At 41.2% G+C, this 7,085-nt stretch overlaps 1 non-coding gene across 1 annotated transcript; it reads right to left on the bottom strand.

Moving 5' to 3' along the window:
• Positions 1-817: 817 nt before the first annotated feature.
• Positions 818-910, bottom strand: LOC119473290. Its single transcript, XR_005202495.1, has one exon. It is a non-coding gene; the product is annotated as a small nucleolar RNA SNORD116 (small nucleolar RNA).
• Positions 911-7,085: the final 6,175 nt, after the last annotated feature.

The following is a 7,085-nucleotide window of genomic DNA, read 5'->3' as shown; positions in this document are numbered from 1 at the left end:
TAATGCAAGAATAAAATGACTAGACCAAAGCAGTAAAGGAAGGAGGGCTATAAAATGGTTACTTCAGAAACTGGAGTAAAAAATCAGTTTTTTTTTAAACTCAAGTATAGGCTTCCAACAGCTCAGCAGCTAAAATGATAAAGGAAACAACGGATTGCCTGGCTGTTGTCTAAAAATAGTAGGTGAACGCTTATCTGTATTGCATCGACAAACTGTGTTTGTTAACTAAGCATTTTCAGTGCAAGCTGTAATAGAACATAGGACACTCAGAAGTTGGGTAAAGCGCCGCAGCTGATTTGCAAGTAGGATGAAGATTTCCGACACCTGTAACTCAGGACTAAATTGGTTCTTTAAAAGCGGCATTCAATTAGGCTTTGTATCTGGGAGTTGCCTGTAGTGGTTTTGAGAAATTATTCATTTTTAATGAATTTTTTCACCTCAGGGGTCAACATCACATTGACAACCCCTGAGAAGCATGAAAGGCGCCTCCCTTCTGTTGGGTCCCCCTGCCAGCCACCTGGCAGCTGGCACCGGCCCCCACCGTGGCATTCTGAAGGTGCAGCGGCCCTAGGTCGTCCTCATGGTACAGCTGCAGCAGCAAGTCATTCAGGTTAGGGTCAGCTATTCTCACCGATGGTCCATGTGGAGCATGTCTGCTGGGATCTCTCCCGCCGCCTCAGGTCGTAGGACCCCAGCACTACAGAGGCAATTCCTCCTGCCGTGAAAGCAGCTGGCTGCAGTCAGCCGGAAGCCAGGGTGGACCAGAGCACACCCACAGAAGTGAATTTCCTGATCCTGAATCAAGGTCAGAATCCTGGGGCCCAGCCTCGATGAGAACGACTCATGAGTTTTCACTCATTTTGTTCAGATTTCCTAAGGAATGGTTTTATGGGGGTGTCATCATCAATCTCGAATGAATTTCTAAAATTCATTTTTTTTGGCCTGACTTCTTGTTGTAAACAATTCCTTTCTCTTTTTTACTGTGAAACCCAAGGGTTTAAACCCAGCTGGCATGTCTGGCAAGAAGCCACTATTGGCGCCTGACGTCAAGTGGCAGCAGCACAGAGGTGTGGGGTGGAAAGATCCTGAGAGTCATGGTTTCGGGCAGGGTGGGGTTGGGTGGGAGTGGGGTCGGGGGAAGGGCCTGTGTGTAAGTAGAGGAGGAACCAAGCCCCTGCACGGCCAGAGCCAGAGCCACAGTCTGAAAAGAAGCCAACTCTGAGCCACGGATGAAGAAAAATGAGGAACCCTGAACCCAGAGATATGCCAAACCAGGAAATGGAAATGCAAAGACAATACCTAAGCAGGGGCAGGACCCGGGGACAGAATGTGCTCAGACGTGTGGGGAGGAGCTGGCGCTGTTCTCTAGAGCTGAGTGAAATCCAAGAAAGGCAGTGGGAATCTTTCATCGGCCTCTACCACGTAACCAGATCACCTCCAGGTGATCTGCTTGTCAGTTTTATCCCAACTTCACAGCAATCTAGAGAGAACGTACTATTATTTTTGTTGCAGCAAAATACATAGTATGGATATTGGCTACTTCCTCACCATAGCCAATAACATGAAAGAGTACATATCACTAGCTTAAAAGATGGTGAGAAGAAATTCAATAACATTCAGAATCCGTTCATCAGTAAAACTCTAGAAGTGCATTAAAGATAAATTTATTCATGGCCACAATGAACACTATATACTTAGCCCAAGAGTACCATTATATTTAGTAGAAAAGTTGAAAGCAACAAGACTAAAGGGTCCAGGCTACCTTATTACTTATCTTAGTGGGATGTGGACCAGTGTAAAGAAAGGAACAAATAAAAGACAAATATAGAAAAGATTTCTTTTTATGAAAGATGAAACGGTATACTTAGAGAACTCAAGACAGTTGGCCGAGAAGTATTAATGGTAATGAAAAAACAGAAAAAAGTCCATAGAAAACCTGTTATCTCTATTTATGGATTTGCTGTTTTTCAGTTGCTGCACAGCATTCCATTTATGGGACATCATAGCAAACAAATTAAATTGCAGTAGAAATATTAGGCCAGAGATACTCAAGATACAGGTCAGTTTTCAAATCAGTTGACGTGATCAGTCCATCGATAGATTTACTCGTTCACTGACTCACTCTTTAATTGTTTATACATAAAAACAAAGGCACTGTGTTGTGGAGTGTGGGGAGGCAGCTTCTAGGGTCTCTGTGCTTGGGAAGTGTCCAGTCTGTTGGAGGAGCCAGCTGTTAAACGTGTGATTGTCATGAGGGATGGCAAGTGCTAGGGTGGGGGAGGCACAGGAAGGACGCTGCCATTGACCTGCCCTGGCACAGTGTAGGCTTCAGAGATAATTTTTGTGTCATACAAGAAAAACAGTTTTGTTAGTTTAGAGGGCTGCTTCATTTTAAAATACAAAATTAACCAACCAAGCAACAGAAAAGTATCCAGTGCCCTGTATTTACTTGTTAGCTTTGCACAGAAATGACATTGTAAACCTTGAGTTTCATTCTCCTGACTGGGCTTCTGCTGACATGTGGATCTTTTAACCTTTAAACGTTTAACCTTTTTAAACCTTTGGACAAAGGTTTGTCATCACTGAGAATACATGAAGTATTTTAAGTTCTGAAAGTGCTCCCTTAAGAGGGGCAACAATGCTCTGAGCAAGACAGCATCATTACCATAAATGTCAAACACCCAAAGGGACTACTAAAAAGGGGGCAAAACTCTCTGAGATGAATCAGTACGGGATTTAAAAACGCATTCTCCTTACTTACATATCATCCCTTTTATGGTAGATCATGCCCTGGATTTGCAGAGCTCTTAGTTAATGAGAATTTAGTGCTTACCTGCACTACTGCTTTACCTTAAACACCAAACGATAATACTTTTCTAAAATATTCATGTTAGGCATGAGAATTAGGATAACATGAACTGGATTTGGGTGTCAGTCCAGGCTCAGGTTGTAACATGAAGGCAGTCATTTATTTTCACTAAGCCTCCAGTTTTCTAAAACATTTTATGAAAATGCTCAAACAGCAAAGCTGAAAGACTTTTACAGTGAACACCCATAATCCCGCCATTTAAACTTAATCATTAACATTTTCTTTATCACATATTTATTCATGTATCCATCCACTGATCCACTTACATTTTTGATGGATTTCAAAGTAAATTTGCAGATATTAGTATACTTCGCCTAAATACTCAGCATATATATCATTAACTAGAGCTGAATACTTGCTTACCATTTTTTATTTTGATGTAAAATGTGCATACTTAAAGCAAGTGCTTTTGCGGGTTTTGTCAAATTGCTAAGTTCTATGGTGGAGCCTCCTCTTCTGTTTATTATAAAATGGGGTTAAGAGTACTTGTCTCAAAGAGTTGTTGTGAGGATAACGTATAACATGAGCTAATGTGAAAAGAGCTTTGTAACTTATAAAGTAAGGTCAAGGGTGAGGCGCCATTTTTCTAATTGTAATTAATAGTCTCATCTCTTTGATGAGTATTGTTATCAGATATGAAGCAAACTCTAAGAGGATGACAATTTCAGTTAGACCTGTAACCTTAATGACTATACAAGCTGTCACTGCCCTAGTGTTAACTGTTAAGCAGTTTGCACACAAATGATTTCACATGATTGTGACACCATTGCTTGTGTGACACCTGTTCTGGTCGTCTGGGAAGCTCTGCACTGTGTCTGGAATATGTATAGCAAAGTGGTGATGGGAACATTCCCTCCTCTTAATTCAATTACCATGGTTGTGTTACGTTTTCCAAGCTGTCTGTGTGGCCTCAAGAGGCTGGCCCTGGCTTTACGTCCATCTTGTAGTCCAGTCACAATTCGTGAATGTTTAACAAAACCAGAGGACTGTGGGTCAGAAAAAGTAACTGGCTTTCTGTTTTTCTTTAACAAGACCACCCACAGCAAGGAAGCCTCAAATGTGGACACTGGACCACTTGATGTTTATATTTGGATGCCAGGGTATCCTCATTAGTAGTTTGTTAATAACTTAGTTATGATGTAGTTGGTTAATAAAATGATGTTATGGAGAAGACTGGGCAGGACTTGTCTGGAATTTGGCCTGCCTGAAAATTTGGGGCAGGTGTTGATAGTTGGTCACACGATTCAGGATGACCTGGAGAAAGTCCTGTCTTGCAGGTGTGGACAGGGCATGGTTGCAGAGGTAGTTCAGACAAGTTGTCAGCATCAGAAGATAATTCCACAAGGAATAACGGCAGTAGAACTACAAGTACGTGGCAACAGGGACTCTAGGATTTGTAACCTGTGAAGGGGTCTGAGATCTTGCCCTTCCTGCAAGCTCACAAGTTAGACTGCCACAATTTCATGGAGGCTGGCAGAAGACATAAGAGCCCTGGGTCAGAGACAAAGAACTTTCTTATGACACAGAAAGCAGCATGAATTTCAGGTTTGCATTGGCTCCCCTTGATTCCCTAAGTCCCTTGGGAACAAAGCAGTAAAAGAGAAGGAAATTCACTTTTTGATGGCATATTTGAGCTACTAATTTGAAACCTAGGGAATGCTCAATCTGTGAATATTTTGTTATGCAAGATAATAAATATCCTCATTATTTAAGCCTTTTGAGTTGAGTGTCCTATAAGTTGAAGCCAAAATACACCTGACATATTTTGACTAGTTAGATCACCATTGCGATAGTCAAGGTGTGAGGTGGTGATGGCAGTGGAAAGAAAAAGAATAAAAGTCAAACATTTTTATTTGACTACATTTTGGAGAAGAAATTAATATTTGCTGTTGAATTGGATCTAAGAGTTATTAACGAAGAATCCAGCATGACTTCTAGATGTCTGGATTAAACAACCTGGTGAATAATGATGCCCTTTACTGAAACAGGAAAAACCGGAGAGAAACAGTTTTGGGGGTGATGGGAAGTCAGGCTGCTAATATGAACATCTAGCTGGAGATGTTAAGTAAGTCTTATAGATAGAACTCAGAGTAAAGACCTGGGTTGGAGTTGTTGTATATAAATGGCATATAAAGGCATTTATTATCTTTATTGGTTTATAATGGTATTTAAAGCCATGTCTTAGAATAGAGCCTAGGATAATGTATCAAGGAATTCCAACACTTAAAGTTTGGGTAGAAAATGATGAGTTATTAAAAAGACAGAGAATGAGACTTGGTAAGACAAAAAGTGAGTCTTGGTAGTGGAGAACAGGGACGGGGAGGGGAGGGAAAACTCCAGGGAGAAGGAGAACCAGAAAAGCGTTGTGTCATGGAAGCCAGGAGGGAGTGGTAGGCCAAGGCTGCTGATGAGCTGAAGACAGAAAACATGCCATTGACTTTAGCAACATGAAAATCACTGATGACTTTACAAGAGTAGTTCCAGCTGAGTGGTCAGGACAGTTGCTAGATCTGAATGATTTGAGAAGAAAACAGCTAACAAAGTTGCGTAAGAGTCAGATGATTACAAAGGATCTCCCTTTCTGGTTTCCAGGTAAAAAGAGAGTGATTTGCTGGGATCCCTCATTACCTCCACCAAAGGCATAGCTCCATGGTTTTCTTAGGAGAATAAATTTAGGTGTAAGCCATTGATGGATGTTGTTTTTTGGCATCTTTCTCTCCTATACTTAATTTCTTCCTTTTAAAAAAAATGCTTACATTCTTTGTTTCCAATGTGTCCTTTTCCTCAGATTACACATGTGATTAATCTTTCTCATGGCTTTCATTGACACTGCTTATTTTCAAATTCTCGCCCTCTTCTCTCCTTTCTATCACAGTTCCTCGGAAGAGCAGTCAACATAAACTGCTTACACTTTCTACACCATAATCCTTTGTCAACCCAGTGCAGTAGATTTCGTCCTCATCACTCCATGGCAACTTTCTCTCCAAAGGTTGACAATCACAACGAGGACACCAAATGCAATGGCGTTTCCTCAGTTCTCTAACTTTTCTAGGGAATGTATTAACCTTGCCCCACTGCTTAGATTCTTTTCTCCTTTGTCTTCTAGAACCTGTGTTTTTTGAACCAGTTATTACTTTTCTGACCATATTTTCTCTCTTTATTTGACTGCTTTAAATGCCTACATAGAAGCATTTTCCAGGCACCCTGCCTAGCCCCTTTTCTATGTTCTGTCTGTTGTCATCTCAGGAATCTTAGAGTAACATAATTTTCAAGATATTCCCTGCCTCATTCTAAGATGAAGTTCTGAAGCTGCGTCATCTTCTGCTGGTTCAGGCCTGTACATTGGTTCTAATACTGACCAAATATCTTGGGATCTTCATTTTAAGAACAGACGAAGCCTAGATTTAGTTTTGATTTGTGCTTAATCGTTCCCAGTGTGTCTAGGATATACGTACCAAATGCATTCACACTAATTTCTACCATATCCGTCCAATCTTGTGACCAGAAACCCTAGGAACAGCTCCTTGGGGCCCATTCTCGGAGATCCTAGTTCTGGTGACTTCCCCTTCCCCCTTCCTTCCTCCAGGGATGGAAATTGCTTCTTATTGTCCCCCCTCCGCCCTCGCCCCCCATACCTACTGGTTGCTTTTCCCTTTTTTTGGCATTTTCATGTCAGTGGAATCGATTTCCTGAAGGTTCTGACTAGGCTCTGAATAATACATCCTGGCTGATGTTACAGTATTTTACTGTGATGAGAGGTCTTCCTGAATCCCAGACTGATCTGCTGGTTTTTTAGTGATCTATCTAATTCTAGTTATCCCACACTCTAGAGAAGATGGGCCATTTTCCTACACCTAAGTAATTGGTTGATGTCTTGTTTCAACCTATGTCATTCTGTTCTGGAAGAATAAAACTGCCTGCTATCCATTTGACTCTGAGGCTCATCACTTCTCAGAATGTTCTATTTCTTAGTCTGCATTCACCAGATTTTGTTTATGGAATTCAGTATCAGTCCAGACTGGATCCAAGTTCACTATTCTCCTTCAGCACTCTAAATTGTCTATGGGCCACCTGCATTAAAGTACAGTGTTCCCATTGTTCAATTCCTCTGTTCTACATACTTTGCTACTCCCCGTGACCCACCACTAACATAAATCAGTATATGTGTCCCAGGACCACTCTGCTCAGGGAAATTAAAACTAACTTTAGACCTTCT

This window comes from Cebus imitator, unplaced genomic scaffold, assembly GCF_001604975.1.
Source record: "Cebus imitator isolate Cc_AM_T3 unplaced genomic scaffold, Cebus_imitator-1.0 Scaffold145, whole genome shotgun sequence".
Classification (NCBI taxonomy): Eukaryota; Metazoa; Chordata; class Mammalia; order Primates; family Cebidae; genus Cebus; species Cebus imitator.
The sequence above is the reverse complement of the archived record's forward strand: the minus strand, read 5'-3'. Positions and strand labels throughout refer to the sequence as shown.